This window comes from Cherax quadricarinatus, chromosome 84, assembly GCF_038502225.1.
Source record: "Cherax quadricarinatus isolate ZL_2023a chromosome 84, ASM3850222v1, whole genome shotgun sequence".
Lineage (NCBI taxonomy): Eukaryota > Metazoa > Arthropoda > Malacostraca > Decapoda > Parastacidae > Cherax > Cherax quadricarinatus.
This window is the reverse complement of record NC_091375.1, coordinates 13,340,145-13,365,805: the sequence shown is the minus strand read 5'-3', so window position 1 is coordinate 13,365,805 and position 25,661 is coordinate 13,340,145. Positions and strand designations below refer to the sequence as shown.

Below are 25,661 nucleotides of genomic sequence, written 5' to 3'. Positions count from 1 at the left end.
AAAACTCAATTCTAAAAATAAGAAATAAAGTAAACTCTCGGTATATATGCACTATGAGGTATACTTCTCTGTGTATATGCAATGAAATATACACTTATACATGTAATCTAACCATACCACGGGCGGGGTTTGAACCCGCGATCAGTCACAAAACTCCAGACCGTCGCGTTAGCCACTGGACCAACTGGCTACATTAAGATTCATCCAACTAGGTATATTTCTACACCATAGGAAGGTTAGCATAGGCACCACTGTGACCACAAATACAGGTTTTTACAGACGAATCTCCCTGTAGCGTGACCGTGACGAACTCTAGCTCAAGTCCCCTCAAAGCTATGTAATCTGTTCATCACGTCAAGAATATTTTAATACCTTAAGTTGAGATTAAAGTAAGTCCATTACATATATACTGAGACATACATCTGTCGGTGTATATATAAAGGACACTGAGATATACACTTCTAGTGTACTCTGAGATACCTCTCAGTGGTAGACAATTTGCGAAGTGCGTGGAAATCGAATTGCGTGGAAAAAAATTTTGGACAAGGTTGCTTTTATCGGGAATGTAAGTCTGTCCGCATCTACAGTCACCAGGCGAGGTGATAGCATGCTCTAAGAACTGAATAATATATTCATTGATAAGGCTTATACATTTCAAACATTATTTGTTGAGAAAAGTCGCAAAATGTAAACACTAGGAAGTTAATCCAGGAAATTAATCGCTCCAAGTGTTGGCGAAGAAGTGCATTTCTCTGACATGACATTATATACACTGCTCAACTTCTAATTTTTATAAGAGCATATATTCTAATTTTGAAACTGTGGAGTTTTGTGCACTGCAAAGTATCAAAACTGCCACTGTTGGAAAAAAATGTATTCATAGCTAGTAAACCAGTGAGCAAACTGAGCTGGGACATGGATGGTGCCAGGAACATAGGTGGAATTGGTGTAGTTGCAAGAATAAATCAAAATGTATCGAAACTGAAATGGTGAACTCTCCTTGCAACTTGCAATGCATTATTCATCACCAGGCTTTATGTAGTGAGATTCTACGGTTGGAAAAGATGATTAATTAGTCTGTGTTGTGAAGCATGAAGTGTATCAGGCATCATGGCCAGTTTCTATCTTCTTGTGTAAGATAGATACACACTATAGGGATGTATTGTACTATGCTGCAATCAGGTGGTTGAGCAAAAGTAACTGGCTCGAAATATTGTTTTAATTTGTTCTGTGTCGTTTTACATTTTTTTTTCACTGGGAAAAGATGTCAAAGAAATTATTTCTGAGCCTGAATGGATGTAACACAACACCTGAATAATTTGATTCAAAGGTTGTAGGTTAAAGGAAAGTTGGCGTCTGACATGTATAATGAGGTGAATGATTTAAAGGTAAGATGCGACCCTTTTAGGTTTACCGCAAAATTTTACTGACGGCAAGATGAATATGGTAATAAAAAGGCAGGCCAATGAATGGGATTTTTCACACTTTCCCTGATATAAATAACTAATTATCCTCCAACAAAGAAAGGAATTCTCAGATTCCTGTAGAAAGATACAGTGAAACATTATATTTTGTCTAGATTCGCTCAAGGAAAGATTTAATGATTTCCAGAATTTAGGGCAGACCAAAACATTTCATAATCTATTAAAGGATGAATTAATTCAGATGAAGCTCGTTGATTTCAGGCCAAAATAATAACAGATGGTTTAAAGAGGCATGAGTAACCACTAGGATATTAAAGTGCTGTCTGACCCTGCTGGGTTTACAGCTTCGTTTTTATTATAATAATAGGACACTAGAAAACGTTTTCATTGATGAAAATTTTTAATTTGCTAGTTATTGGAAATTACTATTATTTTTGTAATAAAATGAGGGATTTCTAGAGGTGTAATGATTCTGATTAGTTCTTTCAGTTTGAGTATGATACTAATGCTCTTTACTAGTTGTATTAGTTACTAGTTGAATTCACCTGGTTTCAGGGTGCAGTACTCATCACACATTTCAATATCTGATGCGACTCATATGTACAGAAAGGTGAGCCACTGCATTAAGATATATACTGTATAAACCTTCATGAAATATATATATATGAAGTATTCATGTATACATTCATACGTACCGTATATATTTATACAAATACCTGCTAAAAGATGGTTGAGATCAGTTATTTCCCAGGAAAAATAGTGTTACACATATGAGTTGTTAAGCGTAAAGCCAATCGACACATGAGGATCATCACTGCACATCACCTGTTAAGTACCAATTGGAAGCATACTTTAATCCCAGATGCAGGCTTAATTGGAACTAAAGCTGAGATATATTATTCCTCCACGTATACATGCGCTATTTCTCAGTGCGACCACATCAAAAGAGCTGTACTTGTCGGAATATAGTATACAGATTGATAATGACCAGCTCAGTGTTGAAAAAATATAGTATACAGACTGATAATGACCAGCTCAGTGTTGTAGGAATATAGTATACAGACTGATAATGACCAGCTCAGTGTTGTAGGAATATAGTATACAGACTGATAATGACCAGCTCAGTGTTGTAGGAATATAGTATACAGACTGATAATGACCAGCTCAGTGTTGTAGGAATATAGTATACAGACTGATAATGACCAGCTCAGTGTTGAAGGAATATAGTATACAGACTGATAATGACCAGCTCAGTGTTGTAGGAATATAATATACAGACTGATAATGACCAGCTCAGTGTTGTAGGAATATAGTATACAGACTGATAATGACCAGCTCAGTGTTGTAGGAATATAGTATACAGACTGATAATGACCAGCTCAGTGTTGAAGGAATATAGTATACAGACTGATAATGACCAGCTCAGTGTTGTAGGAATATAGTATACAGACTGATAATGACCAGCTCAGTGTTGTAGGAATATAGTATACAGACTGATAATGACCAGCTCAGTGTTGTAGGAATATAGTATACAGACTGATAATGACCAGCTCAGTGTTGTAGGAATATAGTATACAGACTGATAATGACCAGCTCAGTGTTGTAGGAATATAGTATACAGACTGATAATGACCAGCTCAGTGTTGTAGGAATATAGTATACAGACTGATAATGACCAGCTCAGTGTTGTAGGAATATAGTATACAGACTGATAATGACCAGCTCAGTGTTGTAGGAATATAGTATACAGACTGATAATGACCAGCTCAGTGTTGTAGGAATATAGTATACAGACTGATAATGACCAGCTCAGCGGAACTTACATGGTTAACTGAGGTCCTCCGCCTCGTCTCCACCGCAGAAATGAAATCCCATCATAAGATATTTTTAATTACATGTTAGTGCTGTATTCCACGTATACATGAAGTGCTAGATATATGTTTAAGGATCATCAAGACACCTTCAAGGCTCTTGATCATATATGACTCCTACGGTTTTAACGCTCGCCTTTGTATAATGCTAATCCTAATACGTAATAATAGTGCACTAAGCAGTTCTAGTATACTTGTAATTAGCATCAGTGACTGATGCTTGAAAAATGCTAATAATCCATTACCAATAAACTAATGATAGAGTTTACATCACATTAGTTACGTCAAGCTATATTATTGTATATATCACATGTACCATTTTTTTTTTAATTTCATTGTCGGGAATGGGAACAGAAAAAACCGGAGCATTTGATATGGAAATGCCTTTCTAAGAAATAATATTAGTGAAGGATAAAACATTTTGAATATTTATAGACCAAATTTTTATTTTATTTTATTGTTGGTATATTTTCAAAACCATTCAATGAATATTTTAACATTTCTTTCAATAATAATCTATGGAAAGACTAGATATTCAAATATTATTCAGCGCTGTATGACCCTGATGGTTTAGCGCTTAGTTTTGATTATAATAATAATTCATATATTATAAAATGGAGACCAAATGCTTTTAGAAATTGTCCGTTTGGGTTTAGCGCTTCCCCGCGAATAAAATAATTCTAGAAATTGTAATTCTAAGCCAAATACTAATATATCTGAGGAATCATCAATAACCAGGAAGATGCAATAAAATAAATCAAAATTTTCATTGTTAATCTACAAAAGGAGAAAAAGAAAAACATCGCCGGGAGTAAGAAATATGAAATAAAAAATCTGGTCTTAATTGTGAGATATTAAGTCTCAGATTTTCTTGTAAACTAACATCTAGGATATTTTAGTCCCAAAAACAGGGATTAAACTGCCAGTATATATACACTGAGATATATACACTGAGATATATACACCTTTCAGTGTATGTGCCCTGTTTAATTTAATTACTAACAGCAGGAGTAGTTATTAGTAGTAATGACAAAAGAAGGAAATTATTTATATCTTCGTTTTATTTCAGAGGTAAGTTTACCTACTGTAAACTTAAAGAAATAATAAATTATAATTAAATGACTATTAGTAGTGCTAGTAGTACTAGGAATAGTAGTACTAGTAATAATAACTAGTATTGTAGTCAGACTTCAGGCACCACAGGTTTTCTCACTGGATAAATCACTAGACATTTGTCTTAAATATTGTTTATAGCGTAACCTGTCTTGCATGATATATAACGTCCTCTGTAATGTTTAAAATTTCTTATGATGCTGTGGGCTTCCTTCGTGACTGATCCTAACTTCTGCAGACACGGATTCTTCAGCAAGCAATCACGTCACCTTCCAGACATGTCAGTAAAAGGAGAAAAAAAATATATATCCTTTTCTCTCCGTGTGGCCACTTTGAGTTGGTGGAGGCGGCTTAAAAAGCAGTACTGAGCCACTGTCATTGATGTTTAGGGCTCGTTTTACCCTCTAAGTTCGCCTTTAAATAAGTTGGCAGTGGTGTTGTAGGATAATAGAGCCGGCAGATCTGGGAAATAGCTGGACTTTCCTTTTAAAACGCCAGTAAACATCAATTAGGCAGGTCATTTGTCAACAAAGTCATTCATCACAGTGGAGAACCTCATCTGGATGGTGATTGGTGGAGGCTGGTTGAGGCTCCACCCCTGGGCGTGGCCAGCACAGCTGGGGTTATATTTACGAGCATTTTGACCAATCAGCGTGCAGAGGGGGCGGCCATCTGGAGGTAAGGTGGGCGTGGCCAATAATCAGTTGTAGTAGGGATAAGGAGCAATTTGGCCGCAGTTCATCTTGAGAGCTGGATAGTAGTGTTTATCAGGAGGTCGGGAGGCGCAGGGCCGCGTTGGTGAGTGTTGTGCCGCAGTGTTTGTTTGTCGCAGTCCTGCGTGTTTACGTCGACGTTGTTTGCCGCAGGCGGTACTAAGACTCAAGGACGCAGCCGCTGGACGCAACTTCTCCAGCACCCAGACGTTGCCGCCGCTGGAAGCCAAGCGGTAGGCACAACGTTTCATTTTTTTTTTTACCCCCCCAGAGAGGTCCTGTTTCTGTCCTTCATTTCCCCACTGACTGGGGAAGGAACTCAATTCTCATCATCTTTATTATAGGAGGTAAACAATGTGAGGCTCCACAGATGGAGCTAAACTAGACTGGGCTACCATATGCGGAGGAATTTATCGACCTTCATTACAGCAGCGCCCTTAGGAACCTGTTATTTTTAGTGTTAGGCTTCCTAGAACGATGTTCCTGGATACATGTGAGCTCCTATAGGATACATATTTACTAGATAGCCCAGTAGGATGTTCTAGAGGGGCTAGGACGAGGCTTGAGTGATCCTAGGTGGTGTAGGTAGACTCGACCCCCCGCAACGATCGTCTGGCACTGGCTTGAGAATCCTAACACTCCCAGGCTAAGCTGAGCTAGATTTTCCCTCACCCTGAAGTTAACTGAGCACCGTAATACAGTACACTGCCATTGCAGTTAGCACTGTATCTGTACACTAACACCCTTTCTGAAATTCACTGTTTACGTGATCTTGGAACTATATGTTAATCCCCACATTTCTAAATTGCCATGCTCTAAGAGCACTGTTTAGTGGCTCACTATTATATGTGATCACCATAATGTTTAGAAGCCCTGTTGCTAAGCCTATCAGTCTTATGTGGTAAGCATAATGTTCAGAAGCCCTTTTTACTAGGTCTGTCATTCTTATGTAGTCACCATAATGTTTAGAATCACTGTTGCCAGCCATAACACTTATATAATAGTCACTAAAATGTTTAGAGGCGCTGATATAATTTTTGTTTGGTCCCCAGAGATAACATCATCCTCTATATTTACAATAGCCTCAGTACCCTTTGTAGCTTCTGTAGTTTGATAGTTTTATTATGTACCAGTTATCATGTAGAGGTGGTATTTGCAGAACTAAGTCTCCATAGGAAAACCAAGGATACCAATGTAATAAGGGTCAGAAGAAATAATTCACTGACTATTGGGCTATCCTTAAATACGTATACATAATGGCCCATTCTTGTATGTTTAAATCATATATGCGCCCTCAAACCATTGTACAAATTTAAACTACTGTAAGATATTTTTAGATTTTCCTGGAAAAGCGTTTCATATCTTTAAAATAGTTACCTCAAGGTAGGGATCCTTTCCAGTTTCATGAGTCACTGACGACAATAATTAATGAGTTGGAGTTATTATTGAAATCTCTGACCGCGGGTTCAATCCCGGCCGGGGTATGGTTTGATCACTATGTATTAATATTATCACTATATTCACGTTGAAGCTCTAAACCCATCAGGATCACACGGCCTGGGGAATGAGAGGTAAAAAGATTTGAACCGAGGAAGAGGAGGAAAGCCCTAGTTTTTTTTTTTTTTTTTGTATTCAGTCTTTCACCCGGATCATGACATTTTCCCTCATCAACCTTGAAGATTTAGCGCTTTACAACTCTGCTTCACATTAATTTTAATTAGATTAGCTCACATTGCTAAGTTACACTTGATTGAGCAAGGTTAAGTTACTTTACGATGTAGATTAAAAATTTGCAAACTAATTCGCCTAGATATATCAGTGCATAAGGTAGACTTTTTGACGGGCAGTTCGGCTTTTTTAACCAATAGGAGCTGCTTTTCCGTGCCCAAATCATACCTGATTATAGCTCCCATTCCCCAGGGAATAACACATTTTCCTGGGGATATTAGCTAGAATAATTATAATCACCATTATAGGGACACCATGTACACTTTCTTGGAATCTCAGCGCAATGATTTTTGGAATAACAAATCATTAAAATACTTTAATGAAATTCATTAAATAACTCCCTATGGTGTGCGACTTGCGGACATCCTATAAACTCATTTAGTTTCGATTATATGCAAATAAAATGTTTTCACACTGGTTACGGTTTTGCATTGATCAGAATTACCATTATACTAATGGTATACAATACTGACAAGTTAGTGAAGTGGGCACTTGTATATTTCAAGTGTTTCGCCAGCCTCTGAGGTTTTTCTTGGTTGGCGAAGTCTTAAAAATCAATATACCAAGGTGCTGACATGTCTTGATAAAATTACCACAACTGCCTGAGAACTTAGAACGAAGTGTAGGTGGCGGTTAATGCCACTTCTCTTCATAGATAAGATCAAATTTGTTCTTGAAAGCTACAGATAATTTTAAATGGACTAGTACCTATAAAGTTACGCAATATTTTTAAGGGCCCATAGATGTTGTAAGTATACACGTATTATAGATCATTAAAGATTGAGGGACTGACCACATCGACTCGAGGCTGAGGGACTGATTACCTCATTCTCCTCCTGTTCTTCACCATTCTCCTTTGTATGAACTGATGAAGCCACTGTGTGGCGAAACGTTTCCTCAATAAAGATACCCAAGAGTTGCACATGTGTCTAATTCAACAACATGTCGGTTCTCTGAACCATTCATCTACAAAATAAATCACAGTGAGACTCGTGTCTGCATTAATAAATAATAAACAGGAAAACCAGATCTCTCCCATGTGATTGCACACATTTTTTCCTCTTTAGAAAAGACACATACGGTTGAAGACAGTTATTAAGGAAACGTTTCACTATGAGTGGTTTCTTTAGGACTGAAGAGCTGTACGGCCCTCGTGGGTTTAGCATTTGGTTTTGATTATAATAAAAATAAATGTCTTGAACTGTGTACATTATCTTTACACTCTATTTGCATCGCCATACCTGTTCTTCAGTAATCTTGTATTAATGGTGGTAGAATTACCGACAATATGTTAGATAAAAGGACACAAGTGCAACTAATGTGATATTGTTGCAACGTTTCACTCTCCAGGAACTTTATACCAAGCCGTTGATAAAGCTCATGGAGAGCGAAACGTTCTCATAGTAAAATATCACATTAGTTGCACTTGTGTCCTTTTATCTAAAATTCAGTAATCTTCCTCTGAGTATAAACACATGAAACCATTTACGATTTTCCAGTATTATTTTTTCTCTGTAGTATTTTTCTTCACAGTGCATTATATATATCAAAACCAAAAAGCGTGACCAGGTTAGACATTTTTTTTTTCACTCGGTAACTTCAAATATAACTTTCTGGAATAATATTTGATGAATCTAATGATATTAATATAATGTTAGTATAATAAATGACTCAGTTTAAATATGAACAAAGGTGAGGATGATTTTTTTTTCAAATGTTTAAATATAATTGAAGGTTTTAAGTTTAAATACTCAAATTTCCATATATTTTCAAATATATGTTGCAGATTTTTATTATAACACAAAAACTAATTGTACTATTTTGTTAATTAGTAAAGTCAGTGTGAATTATTTCCATTGGCGTCCTTATTACCATTGAAGTCTTGTTTTTCCAGCGGTGACTAAAACTGACGTTGGTCTTACTAATACCACCTCTACAGGATGTATTAATATTTTATCGTAAGTTGTATACAGTGGATCTAAGCATGAGTCTACTGGCAGGTCTGAATCTGCTTTTGTTGCCACCTCCCTAGTTAAAAACGATAGGTACTGTATTGAGTTAGGCATGATAATTGACAACTGGGCATCTGCAGTACAAACTGAATTCTTTGCCGTCCTAATGGCGCTGAATTAACTTGTGACACTGAGCTTGGCGACACTGTGATTCTTATTGATTCTATGGGCTTTATCACGTCACAGAGGTACTTGTCTTATACTTGTATGCACTGCTCAATCATTATGAGACGCTGTAGGACCTCTGTGGGGTTAGAGATTCCCAGTTAGCATAATAATAATAATAATAATAATAATAATAATAATAATAATAATAATAATAATAATAATAATAGAAATGTCTGGAATTACCAATGTATTCTTATATAGTCATGTTTCTGGGGTTATCGTGTGACAAACTCCTAGGTCATATTTCCACTGTACATATTCTGATGAGTATCTCTTTTTTTTTTGATCAAGTATCTTTACACTGAGAGATGTATGCTTACCTGTATAATCAGTTTAATATTTTTTATGTATTAAAGTATTCTTGACTGGTGGTGAGCAAAGCTGAAGACTGAATAGGCGTTATTCAGCCTTAAATCCCTAAAGAAGAGATTAAAAGTTCAGTGTTTACACACACACACACACAAGCACAATATGAATCGACCCCTGCAACCACAATTGGGTGAGTACACACACGAAGGACCAGGGAAGACAAAATAACATACGAAATACCTGGAGGGATTGTTAGAATGGAGTGGTTGCTTGAGAGGCGGGAAACAGGTACTCCGGGGCACAACTGGAAGGTTCCGAGTCACAGGGATGTCAAGAAGCATTTCTTCAGGCTCAGGTCCCCTCAAGGAAGGTTCCTTGATGTTGGTGAGGGGCTCTTGATTTAGGGAATTGGATCTGTGCTCCAGTTCCCCGAATTAAGCCTGAATGCCTTCCACATATCCCCCCCCCAGGCGCTGTATAATCCTCCGGGTTTAGCGCTTCCCCCTTGATTATAATAATAATAATAATTCAGGCTCAGGGTGGTTGAAGAACTGGTGGAGGCAGATTCCACGCATAGTTTTAAGTATAGGTGCTGTATGCCCCTAGTAGGTTTAGCGCTTGTAGCGCTAATTTAAGTATAGGAACGATTGGGGGTAACGAGACTAGGCGAGAAGGAATCTGGCAGATTGAAAATCGGGCCCAGGAACTGAGACTCGACTCCTGCAACCAAATATAAATGAACATGGCCAATATATTTTTTCCTGTCTATCAAGGAGCATGCAGAATTTTCCACCGACGTTGTCACCGCTCTAATGCCCTTTATTTTCCCTCCTTACTGATGGCCCCACCTTTGACACTCCCTCTTCCACTTTTTGACACCAGCTGATTGCACAAATTTTGACAATCCTTCCTTTAGCACTCCTTACAGCCCCTCCTGACTTTACCTTTATTGTTCTCTCTACCCTTATTTATCTTTACATCCTGCATCAATGTCTACCCTGCGTTTAGCGCTTCCTTTTAATAGTAATAATAATAATAATAATAATAATAATAATAATAATAATAATAATAATAATAATAGTAATAATAATAATAATAATAATAATAATTTTTAAAAATGGGCAGTAATATACGAATAAGACCAGTTTTCCGGGGAACTTTTATCATGTGTTAATGGACTTTTTTTTACAGTAAGGAATATTTAGATATATATTCTCATTTTACAGTTAAAAAATATTTTGATATATTAAGGTATTTTGATATCTGAAGATTAGGTGTTTTGGCTGGACATCAACACTTACAATAAATGTATTTTTTTTTAATATTTCCCATAAGAAATAAATCTCATAAGAAATTAATCCATTCCAGACACCCAAAAATATTACCCAAAAATACATTTTATAGAGAATAACTATAGTGGTGGCTAAAGCTCCCGCTTCACACACGGAGGGCCCGGGTTCGATTCCCGGCGGGTGTAAACATTTCGACACGTTTCCTTACACCTGTTGTCCTGTTCACCTAGCAGCAAATAGGTACCTGGGTGTTAGTCGACTGGTGTGGGTCGCATCCTGGGGGGACAAGATTAAGGACCCCAGTGGAAATAAGTTACAGTCCTCGATGACGCACTGACTTTCTTGGGTTATCCTGGGTAGCTAACCCTCCGGGGTTAAAAATCCGAACGAAATCTTATCTTATCTTATCTTATCTTGTCTTATGATAAAATTCAAAGGTCAAGTATATAGTGGTTAAAACATTTACAGTTTTCAACAATCTCCATGGCATTTTCTTTCTAATATTTACAGTGAAGATGAACAGTTATTATATTCCATATAAATGTTCCTGAGACAGTCATTAGTTATTGGTAACAAATATGTAGTTAATACAAGACAGTTTATGCGACGGTCTTCACTACCAAGTGAATGAAATCTTGGAATTCAAGGAATTTTTATCTTCATGATTACGATTGTTAATAATGGTATTATTTATATTATTATATAATATATTATTATTTATTATTAATATTATTATGTGGGCCAGCGGGCCGCCAGCAGCAACAGCTTGGTTGATCAGGCAAGCACCAGATAAGCCTGGTCCAGGACCCAACTCTGGGAGTAGGAAAACTCTCAGAAGCTCATTATTATTATTATTATTGTTATTATTATTATTATTATTATTGTTGTTGTTGTAAAGTAACTATTTTGCGTTATTACCTCTTTTACTTATTGTTTTATCATATCTATTAATAGTACAGTGTAGTTACTTATCCATAATGTGTGCTTGTTGAATTACTTGACTGTAGTTATATTCTTTTAATTACCCAATTGCGTTTGTGGGTCGTAATATTAATGTCTACGTTGCGTCAGTTTAATTGCGTAGTGCGTCTGTGACTCGTATGTAATGTTCGTGTGTTCATTGCATTTGTGGGGGAGAGGGCAGAGACTCGGAGGTCTTCATGTTGGTAATTGCGACAAAGTTCGGCTTTGAAAAATAAAGAGACAAGTAATGGTGAATCTAATCTTGTTATTGGCTAAACTGGGTCTCCAACCACTGGGACGTTAGTGGTGTTGATGATTGGGAACTATAAGGGGATGTCAGTGGTGTTGATGATTGGGAACTATAAGGGAATGTCAGTGGTGTTTTTGACTGGGAACTATAAGGGGATGTCAGTGGTGTTGATGATTAGGAACTATAAGGGGATGTCAGTGGTGTTTTTGACTGGGAACTATAAGGGGATGTCAGTGGTGTTGATGATTGGGAACTATAAGGGGATGGCATTGGCGTTTTTGACTGGGAACTATAAGGGAATGTCAGTGGTGTTTTTGACTGGGAACTATAAGGGGATGTCAGTGGTGTTGATGATTGGGAACTATAAGGGGATGTCAGTGGTGTTTTTGACTGGGAACTATAAGGGGATGTCAGTGGTGTTTTTGACTGGGAACTATAAAGGGATGTCAGTGGTGTTGATGACTGGGAACTATAAAGGGATGTCAGTGGTGTTGATGACTGGGAACTATAAGGGGATGTCAGTAGTGTTTTTGACTGGGAACTATAAAGGAATGTCAGTGGTGTTGATGATTGAGAACTATATGGGGATGTAAGTGGTGTTTTTGACTGGGAACTATAAGGGGATGTCAGTGGTGTTGATGATTGGGAACTATAAGGGGATGGCAATGGCGTTTTTGACTGGGAACTATAACAGGACGTCAGTGGTGTTGATGACAGTAAGTCAATGATGTTGATGACAGTAAGTCAGTGGTGTTGATGAAAGTAAGTCAGTGGTGTTGATGACAGGACGTCAGTGGTGCTGATGACAGGACGTCAGTGGTGTTGACAGGACATCAGTGATGTTCACAGAATGTCAGTGGTGTTGACAGGACGTCAGTGGTGTTGACAGGACATCAGTGATGTTCACAGAATGTCAGTGGTGTTGACAGGACGTCAGTGGTGTTGAAGACGTCATTGTGTGATAATAGGGCACTGGATCGAAGAAATACATGGGCCACTGAACTTAGATGCACTCTTTCCCCACTGGTCAAGGGTCTCTGCACCTCTGGTAACAAACACATGATGATGGGCAAGGTCACCATATTTCTAGACTTAAATTTAGGACTTCCTGAAGGTGGCATCTGCCCCTCCTTCCTCCAGCCTGTATCGAAGATATGTATCAGCTAATATGGGTGCACACATGTAATTCCACACCAAGAATATTGTATACAATATCGTGCTTATTAAACCAGTCATTCGATATAGGCCAAACTCCCTTAAAAACTGGACGTATATTAATATTTTTTCACTGCCATTGATGTAAAAAAAATACTTTTTGACTAAATGTAACTCAGAAATTTCACCTTCTGTAACCTAACCACACACACACACACACACACACACACACACACACACACACACACACACACACACACACACACACACACACACACACACACACACACACACACACATATATATATATATATATATATATATATATATATATATATATATATATATATATATATATATATATATATATATATATATATATATATATATATATGTGTGTGTGTGTGTGTGTGTGTGTGTGTGTCGTGCCGAATAGGCCGAACTTGCGATCTTGGCTTAAATAGCAACGCTCAACTTGCAATATAGGACAAGTGAAAATTTGTGTATGCAATAATTTCGCCAAAATCATTCTGAACCTAACGAAAAAAAATATTTCACTGTGTTTGTTTAGTATTAAATTAATGTAAACAAATCTAAAATATATTTAGTTGGGTTAGGCTAAAATAAATTACGCTTGTTATATATATATATATATATATATATATATATATATTTTAGAAAGGACTATATATATATATATATATATATATATATATATATATATATATTGTACTGGCCTGACTCATGGTAAGCGAGAACCACATGACGCTTTAAACCACAGGACCACCCAACCCTACAAGAATGGTGCAGCCAGCACACAGCTAGCTGTTGGGCCACCATCCGAGGGCATACGGAGGTGTGGGAGCTTCTAAGCTAATTTCATTCTCATCCCTGTTTGGAGCTTAGAAGCTCCCACACCTCCGTATGCCCTCGGATGGTGGCCCAACAGCTAGCTGTGTGCTGGCTGCACCATTCTTGTAGGGTTGGGTGGTCCTGTGGTTTAAAGCGTCATGTGGTTCTCGCTTACCATGAGGCAGGCCAGTACAACATGGGTTCGAATACTTGGCTAGCGCAGTGTTGTTATTGATCAATACCATTCGTTCGTGGTTACAATAATATATATATATATATATATATATATATATATATATATATATATATATATATATATATATATATTTATATAATGTGTGTGTGTGTGTGTGTATATATAATGTAACTGAAACTTAATTAATCTCTTGAAAACTTAGTATAGTATGAATGATATTAGAGATAAATCACGTCATTAAAGGACGCGATTCATCTACATTTTAATATCAGGCATACTTTAATTCCTTAGGTAGAGTTTAAAGTAAAATATTTATATACGCAATTATATAAGCCACAAGTATATACAATATCTTTAAAATTCTTAGAATTGAAGCTGTTTCTCATATATCCTTAATATAACTTTATCCAATGAAAAATTCCAGGAAAGCTTCGAACTAGGAAATTAAAAAATATATAAAAATCGGTGATATTTTATCAAATAAATTTGATTGAGAGTTAGTGAATTATCATTGCTTGCATCGTTGGTAAGTAACGCATTTTCTCTTCGTGCTACTATAAATGATAATGGCAACCCTTAAATTATTTATGGCTGTGAAGTATTGTATTTCGGTGTATAACGTGGAAGAGTCTCCGTGGCATGCGGGTGTGTTGAAAAGAGGGAGCTGAGAGTCGCAGGCAGCAGTAGCAGCGGAAGTCGCATCAGCAACAGCGCAAACAACTTCATCAGCAATAGTAGCAAACATAGCATTAACTGTAGCAGCAGCAACAGCAGCAGTAGCAAACATAGTAACTGTAGCAACAGCAACAGTAGCAAACATAGCAGTAACTGTAGCAGCAGCAATAGTAGAAACAGCAGCACCACCACAACCCTTTAAATCAGTAGTAGTAACAGCATAAAAAAACAGTAATAATAATAATAACTAAAGCAGAACAACAGCGGCATCGGTAACAACAGTAACACCAGAAACATAGTGGCAGTACTTATAACAGTAGCAGCCCCAGCAGAGGCAACCGTAACGCCAACAGATACAGCGACAGCGCCAATAAAGGCAACTGCAACACCAACAGAGGCAAGAGCACCGCCAACATTTAACAACAGAATTAACAAGCAGCAGCGACAGCACCACCAAAAGCATCAGCAACAACCACCAACAGAAACAGCATCAGCAGCAACAGCACCAACAGAAGCAATATCAGCAGCAGTAACGCCAACAGAAGCAGCAACAACACCATAAGAAGTAACTGCAGCACCACCAGAGGCAACAGCACCACCAACAGAAGCAAAAGCAGCACCAACGGAGCTAACAGCAGAGATCGATACACTGGCGACGGTGTCCATGACTGGATGGACGAGGTCCCCCACCTTCCTAACGAACCTATGACTGGATACCTTCTTAGTCAACTGCCCTGTGTCCCTGCCTTCCATCCCTGCCCTCAAACCCTATCCTTGAGCTCTGCCCTCTGTATTTGCTTGCAGGGCTAGAGACCTGCCCTCTAACTTTATCATCCATCGCTGCTCCTCAATCTTCCCAGTGCTTTATCCGACACTGCCTCTTTCGGTCTCCAGTCACTATTTCCTGTGGTTTCAAAAAGCTTTCCAGGGAATTGTTTGCTACCACACAGTTTCTTTGCGCCTCCTCCGTTGGTATTCCATCCTGCTCCCCAGCTGACGTCTCTTTGAGTCCGTTATCAGTCTTCCTGCACTTCCTTTGGCCGCTAATGCCTCTGCTTATCTCTTGGTTTCCAGCAGAAGCTTCTCACTTATTTTCAAGACCTTTAAATCCTTTTCCAGAACATCGGATCCTTTTCCAGTATCTCACATTTTTTCCTAGAACCTCGAACCCTTTTTTCTAAAATTTCAGATGCTTTTTGAAAACCTCAGACCTTTTTTCAGAACCACAGGTTTTTTCAGAATTTCACATCTTTTTTTCAGAACCTCAGATATTTTTCCAGAGCCTTAGATATCTTATTTTCTAAAACATTAAATACATTTCCAGACCTTTAATCTTCTTCCACACTAGTAGATTTTTTCTCAAACCATTAGATCATTTTGCAGATCCTGAGATTCTTTTCTAGGAACTTCGATTTTTTTTCAGAACTGTAACCCTTTTATAAAATCTTACATCCTTTTTTGCTGGCCCTCAAATTCAATTTTTTTTTTTAATTAGGATACTTTTCTTCCAGACCCGAATATCTTTTTTTTTTTTTTCAAACCATTTGTTTTTGTTTTCTAGACCCTTCGATGCTTTTCCAGACTCTCAGATCCTTTTCCAGACCAGATTTTTTTTCAAAACCTTCAGAATCCTCTTTTTATTTCAAGATGCCTTACACACATGGTGTTTTCCAGCTTGTTTTTTTTCAGCATTTTCAAACTTGTCAGCCTCGCATGTTGGTTGTGTTTCGTTACATTAATGAAAAAGACATCTTGGTGTTGCTCATGTGTCTTACTCATCAAGTTGAATTTTCTTTAACATTTTTTTTTATCGGTTTCTATATTTTTCCCAGATCACTTTACAACTCTGACGATTCTCGCTCACTTTTAAAGATTTCATCAGGATTGGATTAATTAAAGACTGGTGTAGCGCTAGACCTAAGTAATGTTTTGGGCCCTTACAGACTGGTTGAATTACTTTTTTTTTTGAGGGGGGGGATCCTATACCCAGTTAATATTTAGGGTCTCTCATAATCTACAAAATCACAGCAACACACAAGCAGAATAACAAATTATGTTAACTATTTAAAATTAGTTTGGTAGTTTAACGCCTATCGACTGCACGTGGGGCATTTAACTTTTCACTTCACCTTTACACTTAACATCAACAGTACTCTAATCCCTGGAAATAAATGGTATAAAATACCGACACAATGGCAATATAAACACAAATGCAGTATAATGTGATCCTTTATTGACTACGTTTCGCCCACACAGTGGGCTTTTTCAAGTCACAAACAGAACTACCTGGGGTATACATAATCCCTTGTAATGACTGCAACAAGTTATACGTGGGCGAAACATCAAGGGACCTCCAAACACGCATTTCAGAACACCAATACGCAAGCAGGTCTGACGACACAAGGAATGCCTGCGTACAACACCGTAATTCACACAATCACTTGATAAACTACAGAAACTCAAGACTTATCGCCACAGAAGACAACACTCAATACCGAAGAATCCTGGAATCATCACTTATTTCTATATCCGACAACTTCAACCAGAATAGTGGCTTCTATAACATAGCTGAACCACTTGCCAAGAAACTCCTTCATCGCTATCCCACATAAGAACACTGTAGAAGGTCTGCTCACAAACTTGTCCAGTCTCCTTTCCAAGCTACCCAAGTTTTTAGACTCTACAACCCAACTCGGTACATCATCAGATGCAGCATTCTTCACCTGACCTCAGCCGGACTATAAATACTCGCGTTCCTTCCACCCCAGGTAGTTCTGTTTGTGACTTGAAAAAGCCCACTGTGTGGGCGAAACGTAGTCAATAAAGGATCACATTATACTGCATTTGTGTTTATATTGCTACTCTAATCCCTAAAATTAGGAATAAAGTAGATTTTTGTATATAGAATAAGAGATGTACAAATCTAGGTATATATACATTAAGAGATATGCACCTCACTGTATATCCTCATGTTGTATATAGTGTATATCAGCAACACCCTCCACTTCTGGAGTGTTGTAGATATATTAAGAATATAAGATATAAGGAACACTGCAGCAGGCCTACTGGCCCATGCGAGGCAGGTCCAGGTCTCCTATCGGCTTAAGCCAATGGCCCAACCAAGTCAGGTCAGGTCACATGCACTTAAGGAAGGAGCACGGCATCAGACCTAGTAGCACAAGCTAGCCAGGTCCAACTCACGCCCACCCACACCCATTCATGTATTTATCTAACCTATTTTTGAAACTACACAACGTTTTGGCTTCCATGGCGGTACTCTGGAGTTTGTTCCACTCATCCACAATTCAATTACTAAACCAGTGCTTTCCTATATCCTTCCTGAATCTGAATTTTTCCAACTTAATAACCATTGCTGCGAGCCTTGTCTTGGCTAGATATTTTTAGCATGCTATTTACATCCCCTTTATTTATTCCTGTTTTCCATTTATACACCTCAGTCGTATCCCCCCTAATTCTACGCCTTTCTAGAAAGTGCAGATTCAGGGCCCTCGGTCTCTCCTCATAGGGAAGATTTCTGATACATGTGATCAACTTTGTCATCCCCCTTTGTATGTTTTCCAGTGCATTTATATCAATTCTGTAATACGGTGACCAAGACTGTGCAGAATAATCTAGATGAGGCCTAACCAAGGATAATATGGAGTTGAAGAACAACCTGAGGACTCCTATTATTTATGTTTCTTGATATGAAGCCAAGGATTCTGTTCGCTTTATTGCGAACACTTCTGTACTGTTGTCTTGGTTTTAGATTACTGCTAACCAGAACTCCCAAATCCTTTTCTCAGTCAGTAATATTAAGATCTACATTATTTAGTTTATATGTGGCATTGTTATTTTCCCGTCCAGTGTTTAGAACTTTGCATATGTCTATATCAAACTGCATCTGTCACTTCGACCACTGCATCAGTCTATTCAAATCTTCCTGGAGTGCTCCAATGTCCTCGTCAGAATGAATTCGACGGCCTATTTTGGTGTCATCGGCAAACTTGCTTATGCCACTGTTTATTCCCTCATCTATGTCGTTTATGTAGATTACGAACAAGGGGCCCAACACTGACCCCTGTGGAAAACCGCTCTTGACACTTCTCCACTCTGATTTCTCCCCATTGATGCAAACTCTCTAGTGCTTATCTGTCAACCACACCTCTATCCAGGAAAAAATTTCTATTCAGTGTGCCTTGTATAACTCGAATAGCTGTTGAGATTTTTTTGTCATACAATGTATATACAACCTCTTGGTAGACATATACAACCTCTTGGTAGACATATACAACCTCTTGGTAGACATATACAACCTCTTAGTAGACATATACAACCTCTTGGTAGATATATACAACCTCTTGGTAGACATACACACGTTTGTGTGTGTGTATATGTATAATGTATATAAAAGTTTAAGCTGCAAAATTTAATGAACTAAATAAATAACTTATTACTCATTATTCATAATTTATACACTATATAAATAATTTGGCTACCTTGGGTAGCCTATCTGGCCCCTGTATGACCGGGGCCTCAGGCTTAGGCTTAGATTGCCAGAGTACAGCCCTCCTGTCATATAAACGGGAAACGGAAGCCTGTTAAACGTTTTGCACTCTGACAGGATTGCTGGTTCTTTTTACCTTCTCATGAAAGCAAGTGACTCTTACTAGTTTTACTGATATTCAGTACATATGTGTATACACATAGACCACAAGAATGTAGGAATAAGATTTACATGCCATCTTATTTATGAGAAAAATAAGTCTGCAAGAGTGCAACACATTTATCAGGCTTCCATTTCAGGCTTATATGGCAGGAAGATACGAATTCGTCCCTGGATGGTTGCATGTTCACATAAGGTTGTTCTGCAACGTGTGTCGGGCTGGGTTCCTTGCTGCACTTATTTCGTCTCCTTTTCGCAGATCTTTGTCAACATTCACAAATTGTCAAAAAATCTAAGCGTTCTCAGAAGTATTCAAATCTCACCAGTTGTTCGGATTGTTCAGTTCCTTGTCGGTCTTCACCTGGGTAGTTGCGTTCCCGACACGCCACGACGGTCACCGATCATCCGCTCCTGAGGTCGGGTCCGATTCATTCTGGTTCACATTCAGTTCGATACTCATTCGGTTGAGCTCAAATTCCGTCAGATTCGCTTTCGCATTCGGTCGGGTTTGCGTCCTCTCTCACATTCGGTCTTTTTCCACACTCGGCTGGGTCCGCACCCGGTCAGGTCCGGACCGTGTCTCGGGAAAACCCAGAACCAGACAGGCAGAAGCCAGAAACCCATATAAAAAGAAGGCACGAAGACGTAATGGAGGCGGGCACATATATGTCTGACCCGCTTGGAATGGGACGAGGTATTGCATAGCTTAAGGAAGATATTCCAACCCAGGTGTCCATCAACGGTACGAAGAATCTGGTCCAGGTGTCTGAAAGTCTAGCATCCAGCCAGCCAGGAAGGCATCCAGGACCCCACCAGAAGCAACGAAAGAGCGTTAGGAATTGAACGATATAATTTTTTGTATATTTACATTTATGTGGCTCATTCAGTACAATGAATGGGGCTTGTCCCTCCGCCCGCTAAGCGTTACATATACATTCTGTCTCACCGCATTGAGACATGATAATGGCACAGACTATCCAAACAGCCTCAGATCATTTTGTCCATACGAGGTCCAGCCTAGTTTTACCTTTCATTTTCTTATTAAGCATTACCCAGTGTCAGTTCATAACTTGTAAGCGTTCCCTGAATAAAAAAATTCTCCAGAGAGACTATAACCAGGGTCAAGCCTATGGCCTTGGCCACCAAGGCGCTGCTGTGTCCTGTGTTTCTCAGCTTATATGATAATAAAGTATATTATAGTAAGCCTTGTTGATAAATTAGACACATGTGCAACTCTTGGGTATCTTTATTGAGGAAACGTTTCGCCACACAGTGGCTTCATCAGTCCATACAAAGGAGAATCTTGAAGAACAGGAGGAGAATGAGGTAATCAGTCCCTCAACCTTGAGTCGATGTGGTCGTGGCGAAACGTTTCCTCAATAAAGATACCCAAGAGTTGCACATGTGTCTAATTTATCAACATGTCGGTTCTCTGAACCATTCATCCACATCTAGTAAGCCTTGTTGGACGAAGTTGAAAAACCACGGCATTTGTGGTCACAATGGTAGCCCATGCTATCCTCTCTATGCAGCGCTGTATAGCCCTTGTGGCTTAGCGCTTCTTTTTTTATTATAATAATAATATCCTCTCTATGGTGTATAAATATACTTAGTTGGATGAATATTGTTGTAGCCACTTGGTCAAGTGGTTTATACACTGGCCTGGAGTTTTACCACTCACTCGTCATAGGTTCAAGTACCATGGGTTGTTTACAATGGTCATGAGTCAAACTGAGCTATTTTAAGGCAATATTTTTTTTAGTTTTATTTTGTATGTTGATTCATAGATTGATACGAGGTGAGGTGATATGAAAACTGATATTTTTCACACGCCGAAATGATCTTGCTAGAAGTAACCTAATATAATCTAATATAAATCCTACCCAACTTACCCTTAAGTCAGCCTAGCCTTAGTATTATTTAGACAAACTATATTAACTTCACTATGTTCAGACTGGAAGTTTTTTTTTTTTACCCATAATTTAAAAAAAATCAATTACCTGGTTACCTGGAGGTTATTCCGGGGATCAACGCCCCCGAGCCCCGGTCCATGACCAGGCCTCCCGATGGATCAGGGCCTGATCAACTAGGCTGTTACTGCTGGCCGCACGCAGTCCAACGTACGAGCCACAGCCTGGCTGATCCGGCACTGACTTTAGGTATCTGTCCAGCTCTCTCTTGAAGGCAGCCAGGGGTTTATTGGCAATTCCCCTAATGCTTGATGGGAGGCTGTTAAACAGTTTTGGGCCCCGGACACTTATGGTGTTTTCCCTTAGTGTACCAATGGCGCCCCTACTTTTTATTGGGGGCATTTTGCATCGCCTGCCCAGTCTTTTACTTTCGTAGGGAGTGATTTCTGTGTGCAGATTTGGGACCATTCCTTCCAAGATTTTCCAAGTGTAGATTATGATATATCTCTCCCTCCTGCATTCCAACGAGTACGAGTCAAGTGCTTCCAAGCGTTCCCAGTAGTTAAGGTGCTTGACAGAACTTATACGTGCAGTAAAGGATCTCTGTACACTCTCTAGATCTGTGATTTCACCTGCTTTGAATGGAGATGTTAATGTACAGCAGTATTCTAGCCTAGAGAGAACAAATGATTTGAAAAGGATCATCATGGGCTTGGCATCTCTCGTTCTCATTATCCATCCTATCATTTTCTTTGCACGTGCGATCGTGGCACTGTTGTGATCCTTGAAAGTGAGATCCTCAGACATTACTACTCCCAGGTCCCTTACATTATTTTTCCGCTCTATTGTATGGCCGGAATCAGTAGTATACTCTGTTCTAGTTATTATCTCCTCCAGTTTTCCATAACGGAGTAGTTGGAATTTGTCCTCATTGAACATCATATTGTTTACCGTTGCCCACTGGAAAACTTTGTTTATATCTTCTTGGAGGTTAACCGCGTCCTCAGCAGATGACAGCCTCATGCAGATCCTAGTATCATCCACAAAGGATGATACGGTGCTGTGGTGTATATCTCTGTTTATGTCTGATATGAGGATAAGGAATAAGATGGGGGCGAGTACTGTGCCTTGTGGAACAGAGCTCTTCACTATGGCAGCCTCCGATTTAACTCTGTTGACCACTACTCTTTGTGTTCGATTTGTTAGGAAGTTGAAGATCCCTCTCCCCACTTTCCCAGTTATTCCTTTAGCTCGTATTTTGTGGGCTATTACGCCATGATCGCATTTGTCAAATGCTTTTGCAAAGTCTGTGTATATTACATCTGCATTCTGATTTTTTCCAGTGCATCCAAGGCTATGTCATAGTGATCCAGTAGTTGTGAGAGGCAGGAGTGACCTGCCCTGAACCCATGTTGCCCTGGATTGTGCAGATTTTGGGAATCCAGGTGATTTGCAATCCTGCTTCTTAGCACTCTTTCAAAGATTTTTATGATGTGGGACGTCAGTGCTATTGGTCTATAGTTCTTAGCTAATGCTTTGCTGCCACCTTTATGGAGTGGGGCTATATCCGTTGTTTTAAGTGACTGTGGAATTTCACCCATGTCCAAGCTCCTCCTCCATAGTGTACTTAGGGCACGCGAGAGGGGTTTCTTGCAGTTCTTAATGAAAACAGAGTTCCACGAGTTTAGGCCCGGGGCTGAGTGCATAGGCATGTTGTCAATGGCTTTTTCGAAATCTATCGGAGTTAGGGTAATGTCGGAAATCTGGCATACATTTATGGAGTTTTGAGGCTCATTCATGAAGAAATCATTTGGGTCGACGATCCTCAGACCGATTAGTGGTTCACTAAACACAGAGTCGTACTGGGATTTCAATATTTCACTCATTTCCTTGTTGTCATCTGTGTAAGTCCCATCCTGTCTGAGTAAGGGCCCGATACTAGATGTGGTATTTGCCTTGTTTTTGGCATATGAAATGAAATATTTTGAATTTCTTTCAATTTCACTAATAGCTTTAAGCTCCTCCTGCCTCTCCTGGTTCCTGTAAGAGTCATTTAGCTTAAGTTCGATAGTTTCCACTTCCCTGGTCAGCGCCTCCTTTCGTGTATCAGATATTCTAGCACTCCTGAGGAGCTCAGTGACTCTTCGTCGTCTTCTGTAGAGGGAGCGTCTTTTTCTCTCCAGTTTACTCCTGCTCTTCTTCTTTCTTAGGGGAATATGCCTAGAACATGCTTCGGCTACCAGGAAGTTGATCCTTTCAAGGCACTGGTTTGGATCCATGTCATTTAAGACATCTTCCCAACATGTTTCGTTTAGGACGTGGTTTATCTGGTCCCAGTTGATGTTCTTGTTGTTGAAATTGTATTTTGTGAAGACACCTTCACAGGTACATGCATTCTGCTGTTCAGGACCCCTATGCATGTACGTCTGGACTTCGATTAGATTGTGATCTGAATTAGTTGTTTTTGATATTCTTATGTCTCTTATCAGGTCCTCATTATTTGTGAAGATAAGGTCAAGTGTGTTTTCTAGTCTTGTTGGCTCCACTATCTGCTGGCTTAAGGTGTGTTTTTCGCAGAGACTTAGTAGCTCATGTGTGTGTGACCTTTCATCTGCGCTACCTCCGGGGATTGTTTCAGCTATAACATTATTTGCTACATTCTTCCATTTTGTATGCCTTAGGTTGAAATCACCAAGCAGTAAGATGTTTGGGGATGGAGCTGGAAGGTTTTCCAAACAGTAATCGATTTTCTGTAGCTGTTCCTTGAACTGTTGTGAGGTTGCATCTGGTGGCTTGTATACAACCACAATGACTAGGTTTTGGTTCTCGATCTTTATTGATAGAACTTCAACTACATCATTTGTGGTGTTCAGCAACTCCGTGCAGATAAGGGACTCTTTGACATACAGGCCAACCCCCCCTTGTTGCCTGTTTTTTTCTGTCGCATCTAAAAAGGTTGTAACCACTTATCCATATTTCACTGTCAAAGTGATCTTTTGTGTGAGTCTCTGTGAAGGCTGCAAACATTGCATTAGACTCCACTAGAAGTCCACTGATAAAAGGTATTTTGTTGTTGGTGGATGGCTTAAGGCCCTGTATATTAGCAAATATGAACGAGGTTGTATTCTGTGTTTGTTGGGGGGATTTTGTTATTGGCATCAGTAGTTGTAATTCTGGAGGGCCATGGGTGGCCACTGGCTGCGCCTCCAGGTATCATAACTTAACGCAAAAATGCTATCCATCCTGAGCAGTTAGATAGGCCTCCTGGCCGCTAGCACCAACAACCTAGATGATCACTCATCAGTGAAGTCGAGCCTTATACCGGGTTTCAGTAGTAAAACTCTCGAAACCGGTTATAGGTATGAATATTCTAAGTTTGGAAAATGCAAGAGTTGAAACGTGTATATTGAATTTTTGCTTGTGTCTAGGTGAAAGGGTTGGTGGTAAGGGAATGGAAGGGAGTGGAGGTGAGGGAAGGGGACGGGGTTGGAGGTGATGGAAGGGGGAGGGGTTGGAGGTGAGGGAAGGGGAAGGAGTTGGAGGTGAGGGAAGGGGATGGGTTTGGAGGTGAGGGAAGGGGAAGGGGTTGGAGGTGAGGTAAGGGGAAGGGGTTGGAGATAAGGGAATAGAAGGGAGTGGAGATGAGGGAAGGGGAAGGGGTTGGAGGTGATGGAGGGGGAAGGGGTTATAGGTAAAGGAAGGGGAAGTGGTTGGAGGTGAGGGAAGGGGAAGGGGTTGGAGGTAAGGGAAGGGGAAGGAGTTGGATGTAAGGAAATGGAAGGGGTTGGAGGTAAAGGAAGGGGAAGGGGTTGGAGGTAAGGGAAGGGGAAGGGGTTGGAGGTAAGGGAAGGGGAAGGGGTTGGAGGTAAGGGAAGGGGAAAGGGTTGGAGGTAAGGGAATGGAAAGGGTTGGAGGTAAGGGAAGGGGAAGGGGGTTGGAGGTAAGGATAGGGGAAGGGGTTGAAGGTAAGGGAAGGGGAAGGGGGTTGGAGGTAAGGGGAAAGAGGGGAGGGATCAGGCGTCAAAACCACCTAACACTTGATATTACTAGCCACAACAGCTGACGCAGGGGGTAAGGAAGGGAGAGGTCAATCTTGATCTGTCATCCGCTGGACTTTCCTGTTTCTCACTGCCAAGTTCTGTTTTTTTTTTTCTCCTGGACAGTAAGGTTGTTTACTACACTGTTGGCTTTTCTTGAGAAACTGGAGCATTTTCTCTCCAGTCTGATGGTAACTGCTCATATTTTTTGACTGTGTTGGGTTGTACTAGGCTAGATAATAATAATATTTGTGTGCGCTCAAGAACATTGTAATTTTATATGTTAAATAGTAACAACATATGTGAAAGACTGTCTCTGTCTGTCTG

At 39.4% G+C, this 25,661-nt stretch overlaps 1 protein-coding gene across 2 annotated transcripts in view; it reads left to right on the top strand.

The window, feature by feature from the left end:
* The first annotated feature begins 5,132 nt into the window (after window positions 1–5,132).
* LOC128704323 (transcription factor GATA-4) overlaps window positions 5,133–25,661 on the top strand; it is a 331,788-nt gene continuing 311,259 nt past the window's right edge. For both annotated transcript variants that reach the window (XM_053799481.2, XM_053799480.2), the window contains exon 1: window positions 5,133–5,354. The gene's annotated coding sequence lies outside the window, so the exon portion shown is untranslated. The remainder of the gene's footprint in view (window positions 5,355–25,661) is intronic.